At 41.3% G+C, this 20,630-nt stretch overlaps 1 long non-coding RNA gene across 1 annotated transcript; it reads left to right on the plus strand.

Moving 5' to 3' along the window:
- Nucleotides 1-363: 363 nt before the first annotated feature.
- On the plus strand, nt 364-2,438 carry LOC145423784 (uncharacterized). The gene is made up of 2 exons (XR_013904821.1): nt 364-670; nt 2,219-2,438. It is a non-coding gene; the product is annotated as an uncharacterized LOC145423784 (long non-coding RNA).
- The last annotated feature ends 18,192 nt before the right edge of the window (nt 2,439-20,630 follow it).

Raw genomic sequence — 20,630 nt, forward strand, 5'->3', positions numbered from 1 at the left:
GGGGGGAAGTGTGTGAGGAGAGCAGGGCAGCCATGCAACCTAAAGCTGAGGGTGACTGAACACAAAGCCTTATAAAGGAATGCCTTTAAAAAAAGACGGGCAAATTTGGCTTGTTTTACATGTGTGAGGGTGACCAAACCGTGTTAGCCTGAAAAAAGCTCCACAAACAACTTTTCGTTCTTCTCGCTAACTTGTTTTTAGCAGTCAATTTGTCCTTGGCAATCTACGCCCACAGTGTATGCCTGAATGCAAATGAGCAATAAATACACCGCTCTTCTACACGATGACTTGAAAAAAAAAAAAAAAGAAGGAGACGAGAGATGGAGCGAGGGAGGCCGGGATGGGGGAGGGAGGGAGGAATGCACATCCAGTGATCCCATGATTTGCTCGCAGACAAGCCTTCTATAGCTCTTTTCAATGCGGGCACAATGAGCACTCTATCGAGGAGCTAACCAGCCATGTCAAGCCATTGCTCGTTTGATTAAAGGGCAAGAAAGAGGGGCTTTATCTGTTAATGACTAGGGGGAGAACAAAACTTATTCTGTTTTCGATTGGTATGGCTGGGAAGAGGACTTTGTTGTGCAGATTTTTCTAGTCATGCATAGGAAGAAAATATCAATGTTTGACCCAGTGTTTGGACGGATGGAGACTTTGGCTTATCCAGGCAAAGGTCAGTGAGCCTCACAAACAGTCAATATCAGATAGCAAGATGCATACAGGCATTCAGGCTTAAAGAAACAAGCTAGGCCAGACACAATACTATAAACATATACACAAATATGCATACACAGCCACCCACTCCCTCTTTAAGATATTTAACCATCAGTGATAAAAATGTGGACACCCTTGATGATGCTATCAAATGGTACTCCAGACATGATTCTGATCACCATTCCTCCTCATCTCCTGTTTACGTGGCAGTGCTTTGCCCATGTCCAAGTCTGTGGCCATTTAAAAAACCCCATCTGCTCTAAAAGTAGACTACACCGCCACCACCTCTGGATGGCAACAGATCAGCTAGATGTTACCAAATCCTTCAAATTAGTTCAGCCAAATCGTTTAGCTGCAGTCATTTCATTTTGGACACTTTATCAAGAGGAGACCAAGTAAGTGTAATAGTCATATTTCCTTTAATTTGCTTAATTTGCATCAACAGTGAGTTGAAGGTAAGAAAACAAACAAACAATCCTTAAAGACATTTTGAATCTTGACCTTGGTGCACATTAACATAACCTGCTTTCCTTAACAAATAGCTTATTCCTGTTGGGAAGAACTGAGAAGGATAAGACTGCTGGGACAAAAAGCCCAGCATACATTGATTCTAAATGTGAGGAAAAGAGAAGTCAAATTGAATGATTGTCCACATTAAATGATTAACTAATATATTTGTGCTGCTGAATCAGTTGTTCCTCTATCTGACCATTATATAATCTCTTTGCTGTTCTTAAAGTGATGTGCAGGTGAAGAAGCCCAGAAGAAGTTCAGTGAGCACACGAACAGAAAAGTTAGGACTGCATTTTCTCCCCAAGAAAAAAAGTGTGTTCTCCCAGCCTGAAATTCATGCTTGACTACAGACCTGATGTTAAATAAACTGCAGTCATCTTTCTCATGTTTGCACGCGCTGTCAGGACAAGCTGGGACTGGGCGAAACAGCAAGATATACAATCCTGCACTGTCATGCTGCATAATGAATTCATGCATGATATACAGAGACTGAGAGGCCAGCAGCTGTAAGAGTCATGTTGCACTTAACCACATGTAAAATGCAACATGTAAGAGATGTTTTGATGTACATAAATTTACGTGACTTAAATAAAAAAAACAGACTTCAGTAAAACTAGGGTGTGTACGTGGAGAAGACGTTGTGTGACAGTGTTCACAACATTTGGTAATCAAATAAGATACCAGTGAAGTGTGGGTTAAAAAACGAAGACGTGTCTTTAATTCTTTCACTGCAGTGATGTGTTTGAAATAGTCTGACCACACTTCTATTCCACGTGGAAACAGCATCACTATCCATCATCTCAGGTTCAGTGTTGCTCGGATGTTACAGGTAGCTGGCTGTTGGTACATCTTTGTTTGGACTCTTACATGATGTGTCAACATTGAACATGTCTCATGTTAGCCCAATCATTCTGTTGTCCATCTTCTGAAAGCCAACCACTCTCTCTCTCTCTCTCTGTGCTTTAAATCTCATAGCTGTTATTGTGCCTTTTAGAATCTCATTTGTCCGGCCCATCTCCATCCCATCTCTGCCTCATCCTGGCCAGATAGAGATCCTCATCCACATCTCCACCTGCTTCGTCCCTGCCACCATTGACATCTAGGTTCCAGGGGTCCTGTAATACTTCCTACCACTGTTGGACACAGCTCTGCTATGCAGCCTCATCAGTCTAATCGCCTTTTTTAACTAATAAATCATGTTCAATTCCTTTAAATGAACTCTCTTTATTGAAACAACCTTTCCACTAAGATATGATTAGGCAGGAAAGCACAGGTTAGGTAGGTAAGTTAGCCAACCAGATGTAACTACACTGCACGAGTTTCTATCCAACCACGTTCTTATAAGCAGTTAAGAAACTGGTTGGATGGACATTCATGCAGGATGTCCGGAATTCCCAGGGCAGCCTATCCCTGCTGACATGGCTTAATCAAGCATGAAACTGCTGATGTTTATTTCCTAGCACTAAAGAAAATACTTCTAAATGTTGTTTAGCGGACTCTTTTGGTCAAGCCTCAACTACACAGACCTAGAGGCAGGTTGGCGACCATCTGGTAACAGCCACAAGAGAAAATGTGTAGTCGCCAAAAAGTGAGTGGCTGATGGAGGTTGCTGTCAGGCGGTGAAAATGGTCACAAAGGGGTATACGACCCAGTGGCAAAAAACCTCCTTATGATTGCCTTAGTTGCTTGTAGATTACTAGCTAGTAGCACACACTATTGACCCTTAAAGTACAAGCTGGACCTCACCGCTACAATGTGTTTTAAAATCACAACTTTTGCTTTGAAGGTGAAAGATTTCCATCTATGGTTTGCGTTGCACTTTTCACTGTTTTGCTATCACTCGGAGAGTACTTAGCAAATGTTTGCGTACAAGTCAGCACCTTCCATGCAAACTGTGTGTGAGTGTGGCAATCTGTAATCAATCAAAACAATTATCAGCTCAGTACAATATACTTGTTTGCAATCAATTTAACCTGGTGACTTCAGTTTGTGAATACATATTTTTCCTTAACAACATGCTTGACTGGGGCTTTAGCAATTGATTTCACAGTGACTGCAATCAACCTTCATTTATTTGGCAACCAATCAGACAATACACATTTTTACCTCGCAGCTGGTTGTCTCCAGATGGTCTTTGACTGGTCTCTAGGCCTGTGTGACAGGGTACTAGCAAGCTAACTTTAGCTAATCTTGCTAACTGCTATCACTGTAGAGCCAAAGAGAGGCAGTGATGTGGGGTACTCAGAAAAGACCGTAAATATAACATCCTATGGATTTTGCTGCCAAATTTCATATGTGTCCTTATAAATCAGTCCACATGCTGGTGAAGGGAGACTAGTAAGTATGGTACTCTTTTTTTTTGTTAGTTATGGTACGATCAGTTAACACATTGTCAATTAAAAAAGAAGGGTTACATAGCACTTTTAAAGAAGTAGCATTTAACTTAAATACCTGTGTTTAAGCATTTACGCATTCGATTAACCTCGAGGAGTGGTTTACATATTAATCACAATCCCCATGGCAGATAAAAAAAGTCGGGTCATTTCAGCCATTTTTTATGTTTTTTTTTTAATGATTTCTCCAGCAGTGACAGTTCATGTAAGACCTAGTTTCTAAATTGCTCACATGGTTCTGCTTCTGTTTTATATAATTGTTAGATGACATTTTGCCTCCCACTTTCCGTGCGGAGTGCCTCCATTTTCCACCAGAGACCTGAATCGTTATCTGTATTTGTATCTGTATTTAAGGAGTTATTAATTGCAAGCTCTCTGATCCTAACGGGAGTCTTAATTAGAGGCTCATTAAAGACAGGTGCACTTTAAAGGTCAAACACTTAGATGGTTGACATGAGTTGTTAGACAAATACCCACTATGTAGCCTGCTGCAGGTATCTAATTGGAGGGATCAAGCTCTTGGCCATTGCTAATTAAATCCATGTCAGTTTGATTAAAATAATGTTTCACAAACATTTGTTCTTTATACCTTTCCCTCCTTTCTTCTACTATGCGTGGGTAAGGTGTTTACAGTAAGCAGACTGCATGCCTGGATCCAGACATATGAATCCAGGTAATCAGAGTAAGCAGGCTGCATTGTTTGGACAACTTACAGTGTGAACAAACTCCTGACAAAGATGGTTTTAATATTGATTACATACACATAGATTTTTCAAAAACAAACCTGAAGAGCTCTGAGATTTAAGTGTGTTGCTGACTTATCTGTATGCTGCATTTTAAAAAAAGCACTCATAAAACGCAGAGCCCTTTGCTCTGCAGTAAGATGGCAGAGCCAGTCCCCTTCTTCATTTGTCATTTAATAAAATGCCATCTCCTCAGTGCACAACTCACCAGTCGCTGACCTTCAGCCCTCAGACTACTCTTCCAGACAATTCACTGTGCCTCTGCATAAATCTCCCCAAATAGTAAAAACATTTCTTTAATCTGTGTATGGCATATCAGACTTTTATATTTATATATCAGTGCTCCAGGATGATGGCAGCAGATCCTTTGGGTCTTGCGGGTTCCTTGATGGGACCTCCTCAGTGATGCTCGATGAATGATTTGGAGGCAGGTCATCGCATTGAACTCTTGGTTCTGTAAGTTGAGCTGTTTTTGTGCAGTTTATGCATACTACTGAGGAGCACTGACCTGAGGGTATTTAAAAGTAGAATGGGAGGCAGAACCTTCAGCTTTTGAGCCTCTCTTCTGTGAAACAAATTCCCATTTTGGATTTACAAGACAGACACCTTGTTTACTTTTAAAATTGGGCTTAAAACTTTCTTTTTTGATAAAGCTTATAGTTGTGGCTGGATCAGGTGACCCTGAGTATACCTTTAGTTATGCTGGAATAGATTTAGGCTTCCGATGATGCACTGGGTGTTTCTTCTTCACTCACCTCTTTTCACTCTCTATGTGTTTATACACCACTCTGGATTTAATCATTAGTTATTATTAATCTCTGGCCCTCTTCCACAGTGTGTCTTTTTTTTCCTGTCTCCCTCTCCTCAGCCCCAACCAATCAGGGCAGGTTGCTGCTCTCTCTTCTTGTTAAAAGGGAGTTTTTCCTTCCCACTGTTGCCAAGTGCTTGCTCGTAGGGAGTCATCTAAAAGATGGGGTTTTCTCTGTATTATTGTAGGGTCTTTACCTAAAGCACCTTGAGGCAACTGTTATTGTGATTTGATATTAAATGAATATAATTTGACTGAACTAAGTGTTTAGGCTGCTGCTGGCATAAAATGTGTATCCTTGAATGGGTCCATGCACACCCATACAAAGAGATTATTGCATTGCAATAAGATGTTCTTTATTATTTATTTTTTAAGGTTAACAGTGTAGAAAGTTTGAGGGCAGCAAAAAATTTGCTCATAGGGCTGAACACACAGTCCATTTTCTGTAAGGCTAATACAAAGGCCAGAATTTGAATCTGCCTTGAGGCAATTTACTAAATGTCTCCCCACTGGTCTTTTCCCCAGCTTTCCTGTCTTCTCTCCACTTTGATATCAAAATAAAGGTCCATAAGATAAATATATTTTTAAAAAGTAAAAGTTCTCGTTAGATTATCACATGATATCATGCCATGATATCACTGACAGGATGCATCAAACAAAAGGTATTTGTTCAGTGCATGCTCACAAAGCCATCTTTGTGCATGTTAACGGCATCAAAGTCACGCTTAGGATAACAGTTTCCTTTAGTTTATGTATCGGTGAGTGGCATGTCGAGGGAGTCTTAAAAACAAAGGCAGTTTCCAAAAAAGGCTGCTGGCAATCAGGCTGCTGTGATAGCCATAGCAGATGTATAAACACTCCTCGGGCGTCCTACTGAGTGCTAAATGTTACGAAGAAGTTGCACTGGTGGGTGAGTAACAATACAAGATCTGAACATACAAAGCATGCAGTTAAAGTCATGTTTGCAAGCTTGGGAAGTGAGGAATATATTAGATGATCATTAGGGAAACTGCGATTTTTCTCTGAACGGTAATTAAAACACGGTCCTGATTTCAATGCAAGCAACCAAAACAAGTTTGAATGGAAATGCTTTAAATCACACAATGAAAAATAGCACATTAGCTAAGGGAGAAGTACTGCAACTGAGATTATGTATCTTCTTGAATTGCTAATTATTTTTCATGATTATGTAGTTTGTTGCCCACTTATTATGAAAATAAAGTGCTGTTGCTTAAATCCGTAATGATCTCCAATCTCTCATTATTAATCAAACATGTGCTGCAGTCAACATCTCCTAAATTATCAGGAGGTGTTTAAAATCCTGCCAGCACTTACTCTTTGCCAGGAGATGATACATTATAGCTATTTGCATTGCACTGACTCCCATTAGGTATTAAACGATTAGTTACTTTTTTCACTCATCACTTTACTACTTTTTGTTTTTTAACTACTTCATTTCACCCACTTCAGTTTTTGTTCATAGTTGTTTCGACTTTTATCCCCCCAGATACCAACGCTTACAGGTGTTCAAAAAAAATCATTTTTTAAAAATTCCCAGCAAAGAGAGTTTAATTTTTTGTCTTTAAAAACATTTCATGAATCTCAATTGCTCACCTAATAGGCTTCAGTGTATTCACTCTTGGTATAGCTGAAAAAGAGCTTACTTTTCTCTATGTTATGGCTGAGTGGTTTCAGAGGGCCATGTGGTTCTGCAGCCCCTGGTTAGTGGGTGTATCTCTTTGAATGAAGCCACAGGGTGCTATATTTTACAAGCTGTGCCACTGGAGAAAGTTTTTTGTGAGGAACAGGGCAAGCCATTTGCATCTGAAACAGCCTTGCCCTGCCCCTTTCTCTGCCTCTCTCCCTGCCTCCATAGCCTTGGGCTAATGCTCTCTTTTCCGTCAGGAGGAGGCCTCTGCACCTGTGGATTATACACACGCACATATGCGCACACATGCACACACAGTCGTGCACACGCACAGTCGTGCACACACTCCTGGGTCCAGCTGTGGGCTGGAGTGGACTGCACTGATTTAGCTAAGCTAGCAGCCGAGGCTTCATAGGCCTAATGATGCGCGACAGGCCATCTGTGAGCCTCTGCCTCTGTAGAGAGGACATAGAGGAAAGCAACTTCTATCCCACCTCATGTAAGGTAGCCTTGCTAATGAGGGCATCAAAATGTAGTGGTTACAGACCTATCTTTGCTAAATTAATTTTATTGCTATCTTGTCAGAATTTTGACCCAGCGTAGACTGGCTTATATTTACACTACTCTGCAAAAGTCTTAAACTAATCTTCTTTATATTTTGCTTCCAAGGTGCCAGGCTTTCTTGTGGGTTTTTCTAATATAATATAAGCAATAGTTCTTCAGGCTTTCTGAAGATCTTTCAAGGTTTTCCTTTGGACATTGGTGGCTTTTTCATTCCTTGTACCCGACCATTTTTAGAGGAATGTTTTGTTGTCTGTGTTAACAGGAGCTAACATTGACCTATGAATGATTTAAGCATAAAAAAGGCACCTCATTCAAGGGATGAACCAGTCTACACATAACAGACAACTTGGCAAAGAACCAATAATAAATTGTATATTTGGTCTAAATTGTCATCAGCATGTATTGAGGAGGTCAAAAAGGCTTTAAGTTAGTGGTGTTGGCTATCTTGTCAAAATTGATGGAATTATGAAGACAGAAAAGTGACATCAGATTTTGATCCACCATCTGGAAAGCATCTGATTGTAAACAACCTCATTTTTCAGCATGACAGTGATCCCAAACACTCAGTGCCGTAATAGCAGACTTGAACAGAAAAACAGACAGTGGAACACCAGTCATGTATTGTCCTCCCCAGAGCCCAGACCTCAACATTATTGAAACAGTGTGGGATCATCAACATAAGGCAGAACAAAAGGTAGCAAACATCTAAAGAAGAGCTTTAGATGTTGGTTCTGTTTTTGCCTTATACACTGTATTCATATCTGTGTAAATATATATGTCAATAAATGATGTACCTGTTTCTCATTTTCTTAAGGAAATACAAAGAAATGAGGCCTGGCTCAAGACTTTTGCATGGTACCTTTTCCTGTCATTGTTAGCTCCCATTGTTGGCATGTAGAGAATTTAAATAGACACCTGTCTCCTCTGCTACACATGGAGTTGTCACTACCTTCCCTCCACCTGTCAGTGAGTAACTTCACATGCGAGGTAAAAAGCCTGAAGGACGCTCAGTTTCCAGTCTGCCTGGTATGGATGTCTGAACAACTCTGTAAGTCGGTCGCTCAGGAGCTCTACTTTCCTCTTTACTGCATTTGCTGTACTGAAAATGTATTTCCTACATCTAAATGTGTCTATATGACACTATAGTGAATAAATTTAATACACTGGTGACTCAAACTGAAGCTGTTGTTATTAGTTTTTGTGTTTGCCACTGTCACTGTGCTGTGGCATAAACTCAGAAAGACAATAATAATGTACAAACTGAGAAGACATTTATTAAACTACCTCAGACTGTATTTTCCCACCATTTTTCAGCCTTTTCTTCCCCCTTCTGACATTTCCTTCTCTAAGGGTTATTCTATACTGACTGAAGAAATAAGAGAGTATAATAAAAAGAACCACAGTTTGTTAATTTTAAATCACATCAAAGTAGGTTTCAAAACAGCTGCAACACAATTTGATATAATTTTCTCATTAGACTCTTCCTTTCACTACCATTACCTCATAAACTGGTGATAAAACAGTGATATGAATATAAATTTCAGAGCTATATTTGATTAGTAGTTAAAAAAAACATATATTCTCCATTTTTGTTGACATTTTGGGAAACCTAACTCTGGCACAGTAGGCCCTGCCCAGATTTATGAGGATCACTATAACACAAGCTCTCCCGTGTATTCTGTCAAAAAGAAAGCATTAATTTAAATGAAAAGCGTTCGTCCTATTTCTCACTGACAGTAATGTAATTCGGGGAGGGGGGGGGCACCTCAGTGAGCCAGTTGTCCCAGTGCCAGGCAGCATGGCACTTGGGGCACTTAACCATTTAGGGCATTGGCATGGCACTTGGACAAGGCCTCTCATCTATACATCTTGGCATTTGCTACAGATGGTTGAAGCCAAAACATAGAAGCAGGCTTCTGAAGATGGTGCTTCTACTCCAAACCATTTAAGGAGATTTTTCAGAGCTTTCCTCCACAAAAGTGGCAACAGAAACTCCATCTTTGGTCTCCAAATGAAACCCTGAAGTTTTGGGTTTTTATTTTTTTTGCTTATATGCAAATTAAATTAAAGTCATTAAAAATGTACTCTTTCATTTGTTTTCCCCTAAGAATTGGTGCCTTTTATTCTGGTCTATTAAATTTCATATGAAGTCAGTTCTTTTTTAACAAATCTGTCTCTCTTTTACTCTGTCTCCCTTTATCCACTGCTGACTGTTGAAAATCGATGTCTTTATAGCTGGCTGTTGAAGGAAAGCTCGGCCAGATGTGAAATAATTTACAAGAGTCAATGTAGCCTTTGATGTAGAGTCAAAGAAGGTCAATTGGCTTCCATGTATGGCATGATCATTGACTCGTGTTTTCCTGTGACGTGCCTCCATGAAACATGCACCATTCACAGGCTGATAAAAAATACAGTCCATGCTGTGTCAGGATAATGACTGTGGGCTGGGGAATATCTCATGAGCTTTGACACACACACACACACCGCATCTACTTCATCTTTGCTCTGTCATTCTGCTGGCAGAACCAAGTGTTTCTACATTTCAGTCGGTCGATATTTGAGTGCTTAAACATTCTATAGCAACAGACCAGGCCTGGATTGATGAATGCTGTTTAAGTGAAAGAGGTCCACCCATATAGGGAGAATACCTTCTAAGCACAAGTAGTGTCCACCGTAGGGGGTAAGTAAGAAAACTGCTGAGGGGGAGTTTGTGTGTCTGCGTGTGTCCGATTCTCTCTCAATGAGAGGGCTAGAGCCAGGCTGATACTTACACCCTAGACAGGTCCGTCACAGGGGCTAACACAGACAGACACCACACACACTCACATCCACACCTAGAATCACCTAAGTTGTATGTTTTACAGTGGGGAAAAAAAGTATTTAGTCAGCCACCGATTGTGCAAGTTCCCCCACTTAAAATGATGACAGAGGTCAGTAATTTGCACCAGAGGTACACTTCAACTGTGAGAGACAGAATGTGAAAAAAAAATCCATGAATTCACATGGTAGGATTTGTAAAGAATTTATTCGTAAATTAGGGTGGCAAATAAGTATTTGATCACCTCAAACAAGGAAAATCTCTGGCTCTCACAGACCTGTAACGTCTTCTGTAAGAAGCTTTTCTGTCCCCCACTCGTTACCTGTATGAATGGCACCTGTTTGAACTCATCATCTGTATAAAAGACACCTGTCCACAGCCTCAAACAGTCAGACTCCAAACTCCGCCATGGCCAAGACCAAAGAGCTTTCGAAGGACACCAGGAAAAGTATTGTAGACCTGCACCAGACTGGGAAGAGTGAATCTACAATAGGCAAGCAGCTTGGTGTGAAAAAATCAACTGTGGGAGCAATCATCAGAAAATGGAAGACATACAAGACCACTGATAATCTCCCTCGATCTGGGGCTCCACGCAAGATCTCATCCCGTGGGGTCAAAATGATCATGAGAACGGTGAGCAAAGATCCCAGAACCACACGGGGGGACCTGGTGAATGACCTGCAGAGAGCTGGGACCAAAGTAACAAAGGTCACCATCAGTAACACACTACAACGGCAGGGAATCAAATCCCGCAGTGCCAGACGTGTTCCGCTGCTGAAGCCAGTGCATGTCCAGGCCCGTCTGAAGTTTGCCAGAGAGCACATGGATGATACAGCAGAGGATTGGGAGAATGTCATGTGGTCAGATGAAACCAAAGTAGAACTTTTTGGTATAAACTCAACTCGTCGTGTTTGGAGGAAGAAGAATACTGAGTTGCATCCCAAGAACACCATACCTACTGTGAAGCATGGGGGTGGAAACATCATGCTATGGGGCTGTTTTTCTGCCAAGGGGACAGGACGACTGATCCGTGTTAAGGACAGAATGAATGGGGCCATGTATCGTGAGATTTTGAGCCAAAACCTCCTTCCATCAGTGAGAACTTTGAAGATGAAACGAGGCTGGGTCTTCCAACATGACAATGATCCAAAACACACCGCCCGGGCAACAAAGGAGTGGCTCCGTAAGAAGCATTTGAAAGTCCTGGAGTGGCCTAGCCAGTCTCCAGACCTCAACCCCATAGAAAATCTGTGGCGGGAGTTGAAAGTCCGTGTTGCTCGGCGACAGCCCCAAAACATCACTGCTCTCAAGAAGATCTGCATGGAGGAATGGGCCAAAATACCAGCTACTGTGTGTGCAAACCTGGTAAAGACCTATAGTAAACGTTTGACCTCTGTTATTGCCAACAAAGGTTATGTTACAAAGTATTGAGTTGTATTTTTGTTATTGACCAAATACTTATTTTCCACCCTGATTTACGAATAAATTCTTTACAAATCCTACCATGTGGATTCATGGATTTTTTTTTCACATTCTGTCTCTCACAGTTGAAGTGTACCTCTGGTGCAAATTACTGACCTCTGTCATCATTTTAGGTGGGGGAACTTGCACAATCGGTGGCTGACTAAATACTTTTTTGCCCCACTGTAGGTCTGTGGAAACCAGGGCGCCTGGAGGCAACCTACACAGGCGAGAAGCCCAAGCACACCAGGAGCTACTGTCTCTTGCTGTGAAGCAATAGTGTTAACCACTGGATCGCTGTGCCACTCTCTACTAAGCTAACCCTATACGTATTGTCCTCATTTAGTCCAAGTATGAATAAATTGCATCTTTTGATAATAGGATGTGGGGATAAGGAAGTGGATTGCTTTCTACAGCGCTTTTCAAAGCCAGAGCTGCATATCTGGATAATCCTCTGGGTAGTTCTTGGAAGCTGCTTTTATCCATATACCGTATATACGAGATGGATAAAGGATGGTTGGATGTTCTTTGAATTCTCAGTTTGAGGTCTCAGAATCACGTTTATTGGCCAAGTATATGCGATTCTGATTCTGAGAATGAGTTCAGCTAAAACTTAGTTCTGTTTAGTTTAGAAGTGACTGTACTTGGATGAGAGAGTGAGGTATTGAGTTAGGCCCCAGTCACACAGACCTAGAGACTGGTCAGAGACTATCTGACCAACAGTCCAAAGCAAAAATGTTTATTCTGGACAGTTTGTGGATGGTTGCTTGAGACTAGGTGTGGTAGGTATATGGTGCTGTGCTGAAAACCCCCTTGTGAATGCTTTGGTTGTTAGCAGATTGCCATGGTTACCCTTAGTTGCATGGAAAATGCCAACTAGGCTGTAAATACTCGTCAACTACTTTCCAAGCAGCAGTGAGACTGTGAAAAGAAACTTCAAAGTAAAGGTTATACCTTTCGAAGCATGTTGTTGCCTCAATAAGCGATAACTTTTACTTTTAAGACAAACATTTGCTTCCAGACGACATCACACTTTTCAAATTTTCCCACCGCTCTGGTAGTAGTTGGTGAGTGTTTGCAGACAAGTCACTATCTCCCATACAAACTACAAGCAACCGCGGCAATCTGCTAGCAACTAAAGCAGTCACAAAGGGGGAATTTGTGCAGCTCCCTCTTTGCAACTAATATTTCCCCCTGTGAAAACCAGCAACCTCCAGCACCCACTTGCCAACTGGTCTAATAACATGCATGTTTCCCTAGCAACCGCACAATTAGGTGAGGTGAACCAGTGCAGATGTAGCTGCTTGTTTTGGCATCTACCTGTTTGTGAACGTGGCCAAGCACCTAAAAGAAAAAAAAAAGCCTTAATACAATATAAAAAGTAAGATAGGTTAAAATTTTGACTCTAAAAGAGATAAAACTCAACGACAAAAGTCAAGTTGTCAAGCCCACTGCTACAACTGCTTCCTTCATCTTTTTTCTTGCTTCATTTCACTGGTATCATTATGGGGCGCTTATTCTGAGGAGCTGGGGGTGTAATGGCTCTATAGTTTAAGCTGCCATCCATCAACAGGTCTTAATCTGTTGAGTCCCGCTCAATACTCCTCCGGGAGAGAGAAACTATTAGATTTCACTGATTTGAGCTCTTGTTGTAACAAAAATACCAGCCGGCCAACTGGGATTTCCAAGAGAAAAAAAAACAAAACTACACTCTCTCCTAATAACACATTAGAGCTGAGAAGTCTTTTACATTGCCAGACACAGGCACATGCAGTTACACACCTGTACTTGTTCACACATTCGTGCATTGGTGCAAAGTTGGCGTGAACGCAGACCAAAGAGCAAATGTACGCCTGAACAGCTGTACTGAAGTGATGGATTTTTACAAGTGTTTTTCAGGTTCAAGTCTCACACTCGAGGATTACTCCTGCTTTAATGATCTAGCCGGCGTGGCCTTACCAAGTGTATATGAAGTGTAGAGTTCTTATTGCCGTCATGCATGAGAAATTGCTGCTTCAGATCTAAATGAGGGCCTGATGTGTATCGGCTTACATTTCCTGCCTTCAGCCTAGCGGTCATCCAACCCCACCCCATCCCTCCACCCCGACCCCAACCTAATCCCAAACCCAAGAAAAGCTCTCCCACTCCCTTCTCAAGGGAAGGTCGCAGGTCAGAAATCATTCATGCAAGACACAAACACGAACAGTTTGCTTCACTCAAATTTTTGCTTAAAAACACCTTCAGGACATAAGGGAATATTTTTGTGAACGGCAAACAGGAACTTGCAAACAGCAGCTACAAAGTATGGCAGAGCAAAGGCGATGAATAATCAAAATGGAAATAAGCAGAGCCCCCCTCTTCTGAATGCTCTGTCTCATTTGCATCTCCCCACCATTGGGCCTGTCACGAAGACCAATGAAACTGAATGCGAGCGCGTCAGCAGGACAATGCAAGCTGGAGTCCATTTATCTCCATACGTCAACGGGGCTGGTAGAAGGGAGGCTTTCAGCCGGCTACGCACTGGTCAGTTTAAAGAGTCTGCTTCCCCCAGACATGAGTTAATGGACCACTGATGGACATTCAAAGGCAGGTGCTGTTTTTGTTGGCCAGAGCTGTGGACAATAAAGCTAAAGGCTTCTCCGTGACTTAAAGTACAAAGCAGCATGTAGAAGTGTCAAGTAACACAGTTTACTAAGAAAAAAATCAGTTTCAGGCTTTTTGAACTAACAAAAACTGTCATCACAGCTGTCTATAACATCTCCATATGTCTCTAATACATTTATAATTTCCTATAAAGAAAAAACCTGCTGCTCAAATGACTTTGCATGCCATGGGAGCAAATCCCCAAATTCTCTGATTGCACATCACAATCACCGCAGTCAATCACACAGTCGAGGCTGTAACACTCGATCCGAGATGAAACGAGGAAACCGCCAAGACAATTTGCTAACAAAGACCTGGGGAGACTAAGAGACACTGATTTACAACAGAGAGAACAATTAGCGTTGAAAAGCCTCCAATTAAAATGACTCCTTTTGATCTGCAGAGGGAACAGAGTTTCACCGCGCACGCCATCTGCGATAGCACAGTCAGATCAATCTGAAATGAAATAATTATGGCAAATTAATGGGTGTAAAAGTCACCAATTGATACGCCAAGGATGATTTCATATGTCTAATTGGGAGAGGGAGGAGGATATGCCAGAAGAGAGACGAGGGAAAGATGTTTTACAGGATTAAGGATATAGAGAGGGATAGACTTGGGGACAGAGTGAGAGGAGACAAAAGAAAAGAAAGAGAAATCTGATGTGAAATATAATCGAGAAAGGCATCTGTGTCACTCTTCTCGGCAGCATATGACTGTAGACAGATTATTAAAGCAACCAAATTCTTTCCGTAAAAGGTGCAATAAATTCATTATGGATTCAGGAGAAGCTGAAATGCTTTCAAATCATTCCCAATATGGGCGCGATCAAAACCAACACCGGCAAATCCAATTTGGACCAAATAACTGTCAGGTGGGTTAGATTAATGAACACAATACAAGTCCTTTGACGGGAAACGATACAGTGCGAGAGTTAACGGTGCAAAATATGCATTCGTATCCAGTTTGGAGGGGAAAAAAAGAAAACAAAAGAAAAAATACGGCAGCTGCCAAGGACTGTTATTGGGTTGTATATTTCTGCTTCTGCGCTCACCTGAAAGCTGTGTGACAGCCCTGGTCGATATTCAAATGTAGACACTCAAGCATTCTGCGATGGGAGAAAAAACAGAATAACTGAATAGCTAATGTACCTGACAACAGCGCTGACTTGTTTTGTTGCCTCATTTAGACGAAGAGGAAAAAAATATATAAATAGAAGTTAAAAATAATAATAGCGAGAGGCTGAATTTAAGGCCCAAATCAAAGTGATCAGAGTGTGCGAAACCCAGCAAATTAAGCCACACTTGTGCATGTGTGTGTATTTGCATTTAACGCATTCCCAACATTTCTGCTCAAATCACTCCAGTCTCACATTCCAGCGGGTCCTGTTTCTGGAATTTTCTCCCCTCCCCCCCTTTTTAATTTTTTTTTCCATCTCAGCAGAGATGACTTGAACACCTGCCGACTGAACAGGTGTGACGATCTTCCAGGAGAGAGTGAGAGAAAAAAAGAAGCAGACTCCCTCTGAGGACAACCCGAGTAACTGAGGTGTTAATTAATAAGAAAAGGGAGAAGGCAAACACCGTGAGCAAACGCGCGCTCCCCCTCAAGTTCAAGCTCGGCTTGGCAGACGGCTGAGCTGGGACGGGGAGGTTCATGATAATTGTTGTGGCCTTTCATTTTCGGGTAAGGCACGTCAGAATCCTCAGCGGAGGCTAATTTGTAAGTTTTCCTCTGAGTACCTTCAGTCTGTTAAGGTTTACTTTTTTCCTCCCTGACATGTCAAATATGCCCCCCCGCCTCGCTTCCTCCTCGGTTCCCAGCAAATAGCCAAAAGCTAGCCTTGATCTATGATGTTTACTAAAGAAAACGGAAGCTCTTATGAGATGCAACCTTTAAAAGTAATGTTTTTGAGTGAAGTTTTTAAGTAATAAAACCCGCATTTCCCCCATAGGTATATCATCTTGATGAATCACCTCAGCGCATGCTTTTCAAGCCAAAGAAAGAACAAAAATGCAGCGTATGCATACGCAGCTGTGGCTAGAATGAGTTGTTTGGATCAAGAAAGTGCTCCAGTATATGCAGCTGTCACATAATTTATCATGTTAAAAGGAAAAAAAGCTTTTTTTTTCTTCCTTTTTTTTTCTTGGCAAGGTGTGAAATGAGGCATGAGAGCATGTGGAGGGGTGTTTTTTAAGGACCAGTCTGCCCACGATCACATTTTTCCTACTGACATTGCCAACGTTGCCTGAATCAGAAGGAGTCATGAGGGCAGAGAGGCCACCACGTTTCTCACCTACTGTCATCACTTCCTATTTCCCACTCTCTTTTCCTGAATTTCATTGATTCTGAGACTCGCTGACTGGATTACCACACAACAGTCACACACGCGTGCACGCATTTTCTCTAATAAAAGAGCTCTAATCACTAACGTGGGACGGTGATGCAGAGGTTGTAACCACGAGCTGAATCATCATCACACACAGTCACATGTAGGCAGCCTACACACACACACACACACACACACACACACACACACACACACACACACACACACACACACACACACACACACAGACAAAAGAACAAAGAGCACACAATTACTGTGAAGTTGGTAATTGTTAAATTGTAGCCATCCCCACCCCTTGTCTGTCTCCTGTTTACTTTGAGCTTATGTTTCCCTTTGCAGCTGGTCCTGACTCGTTTTGATCCCAGGGAGGTCCGCTGCAGTCACAGCATCACTATTCTGCCCCAGGAGCAAGTCTGTGTTGTGGCCTACCATTCACATATATGTTTGCATGGAAGAACACAGTGTTTTAAACACTGTCTCAAATGATTTTTTTTTCAGTGCTCTGAAGTATGTTAATTTCACTGTTACTTGGACGGAGAGTCACTGGGCAAGAATGTCATTCGATCTTCATGTTTATTCTTAATGGACGTGACTGTATTGGACAAGCGAGGCTGAACTAAACACATTTGGTCAGTCATTGTTTTTTTCAAAGCGTTTCACTTTGCAAGCAGTCAAAACGCGTCCAACTTGCATGCTTGAAGCACAAGCAGATTTGTATTTTTCCCGTCCACCAACACCTGACCTCTGCTTGATAAATTACACAGCTTTTGGTGGTTTTCAAATATGTGTTAAACTGTGACTAATTGGAGAATTTTTCAAGATGTGTGTCAATTTACTTCTTAGTTCAGATTTCCTCTATGACAAAAATGCCAAAAAGTATGCATTACTTTCCTGAATCTGGTCATTACATATAAATCTGTTTCGGCAGAGCAAAAGTTGAGCATAGCATTAGTTTTGGCAGACCATGAAGTCAAGATTCATTCCTGATGGTTGATTTGCAACCCACTGTTCACCATTGTTTATGTGATGAGTGCCATGTCTATTGTCATGGATTCTTACTCTGTTAAGTACTGGCTTTCCATGTACTGTGAAAAAACTTTTTACTGAAAATCTTTAAAAATCACTCATTTCTTGATATTTTCTCAGAACATGGGAAACTGGTGTAGCAATTCTTTTTGAAACATGACCAAATATGAAATAAAGTATTTAAGGAAAATAGAGTGTACAATTCAAACAAGCTTGAAAGTTAATATTTGGTATGGTCACCTTTATTCTTTAACACAGCCTGAACTCTCTTAGGCAAGCTTTCATGTAATTTCTTTAAGTAGTCTTCAGGAATAGTTCTCCAGGCTTCTTGAAGGACATTCAAAGATGTTGGCTGTCTTTCTGTTCTTGGTTATCTCACACTGCTTCAGTATTGTTGAGGTACAGTTCTGGCAAGGCCAATTTCTATCCAGAAAACCTTCTACCATACTGGCATCGGTTTTGCATCCTGGCTCAAAACCCAATGGCACTTTTCTGTGTTCATCAGTTTTGATAGATAAACGCCAAGGCACCACTGTGTTTTATAGATGGCTGCAGACACTCACTGTTGTAGCTCTCTCCTGACCTCATGTATTATATTGACAATAATATGAACCAAACATTTCAAATTTGGATTCATCACTCCGCATGAGTTATTGCAGCTGATTTTCAGTCCAGTTCTTGTGTAATTTGGCAAACCTCAGCCTTTTCCTCTTGTTTCAAATTCAAATTCAAATTTTATTTGTCACGTACACAGTCATACACAGTACGATATGTAGTGAAATGCTTGGACAACTGCTCGTGACCTAAAGAGAACAAAAAAGGAAAAGGCTATGAATAAGATAGGAAATAAATATGAAAAATTAAAAAGGGTAAATTTAACTAGGAAGGAATAGAATATAAATTAAGGTTAAAAATGAAATAACTGTACAACACAAATTAGAATGAAGGGTAAATTTAACTGGGAAGAATAAGATAAAGATAAATATATAAATTAAAGTTGAAAATAAAATAACTGTACAACAAAATACACAATATAGAACTATATAAGAATGTATAAAGAAATCTAAATATAAATAAATATATACACAATAACAGCAGCTGTACAAGTATTAACCGGAAATGAAGAATATAGTGACCAGTGTTGTGCAAAACCAAAGTCCAGAAAGTCCAGTGTGTGTGTAAGAACCATATGTGTGGGTCAGTACTGTGTGGTGGTGTGATTGAGAGACCGTATCGCCTGCGGGAAGAAGCTCCTCCTCAGTCTCTCTGTGTTGGTCTTCAGGGAGCGGAATCGCTTTCCTGACCTCAACAGAGAGAACAGTCTGTTGTTGGGATGGCTGAGGTCCTTCACGATCTTCCTGGCCTTGGTCCAGCACCGCCTGCTGTAGATTGAGTGCAGGTCAGGGAGCTCGGAGCGGATGGTGCGCTCAGCTGACCGCACAACCCTCTGTAGAGCTCGTCTGTCCTGCATGGTGCTGTTCCCGAACCAGGTTAAGATGTTTCCCGCCAGGATGCTCTCTATGGTGCACGAGTTTCCCTTCCAGTAGATGGATCAAATTAAGGTGCATCTCTGGGGTCCTGTGTAAGGCCTTTGCTCCTAGTCCTTAAGAACATTATTTTCAGATACTGTTCGTTTGCTGTAGATATTTTATTTCAGAAAGTCTTGAGCACTAGTGCTCAAGACAACTTTCAAAAGAATTACAGGAAAGTCTGGCTCCTTGGAAGCAAAATATAAAGTCATGAAGGTCAAAGAAATAATCAATAAAGACGAATATAAATGATTTCAGATGGAATAATCATTTTCTTTTGATGACTGAAAAGAGTTTTTCTTCACTGAGCATTAAGCATGTGCATGTCCTGGTCTTCTAAAGCCTTTCAGGATAAACAACATGTCTCGTTTGGCTTTTGCGAGTGCTCTACCCATGCGGAATAGAAACAGGTGTTACGTGTTGTCAATAATTACTGTGTATATATCTTCTTCTCCCATTTGTGTGTATGTGTGTGTGTGGTCCCATATGGTTTTGATGGGTATTTGGACAGGTGACAACATGTCAAAAACCTGAAAAGAAAACAACAGGCTTGTCAAATTCCCTCACAGGCTGCTTTTGTGAGAAGATCTTCCATCTAGGCCACAATGTGCAAGGACAAACTCATGCATTTGTATTTTCAATGCTGTTATACCTTTACATATAGTAAAATAAGTTGTAAAGAAGTTCCCACTTCCTAGTAGCCTGGAAGCAAATTACAGTTTTTGTCACCACATCAAAACTTAAACGCTGGTTTCCATGCAAGGAATACAGCATCACATCAAAGGTAGTACAGTGTAGCCAGGCCTTTGAAAATTTCCTTTAACAACTTAACATCTGAATAAAAGCCAGTAATTCAGCCCGAAGGTTTAAAAAAAGCTACTTTCTCTTTAGCCACACTACTCCACAAGCACCTCGAAATGACACCGAGCTCTGAATGCTGAGCTTTGAACTGACCAACCTTTTTTATTTTTTTATGCTTTGCATTGCATTGTGCCTCAGTGTTCAGACATCCTGTAGTAGTCTTTCCAAAACAAAGGCAACAATGCTTTGCCGGTACAGTCCCACCTCCGCCTTCAACGTGTAACAAATACTTCCCCAGCGGTCTCTCCCCCTGGTGAACACAATCAAATAAACAATATGGCTTCTTTTACTGAAAACCAGAGTGCCTATTAGAGAGAGCAAACGACCTGATTGTTGATTGTGTTAGCATGTCTGAGTGCCTCACTAAATTGCCCACAAGGGTTGAGCGCAGGAGAGAGGAGGGGAGGGAGGAAAGAAGGAGAGGAAGGGGGGAAGGAGGAAAAAAAAACTAAACTCTTGACTTCTAGATGAGAGGGAATAAAATGAGAGCTCGTTTCGAGACACGGGAATAGATTAGCAGGAGTTCTGGGGTAGGAGTGTGATTACAGAGCTATTGTTGTTG

The sequence above is a fragment of the Astatotilapia calliptera genome, chromosome 22, assembly GCF_964374335.1.
Source record: "Astatotilapia calliptera chromosome 22, fAstCal68.1, whole genome shotgun sequence".
NCBI classification, from domain to species: Eukaryota; Metazoa; Chordata; class Actinopteri; order Cichliformes; family Cichlidae; genus Astatotilapia; species Astatotilapia calliptera.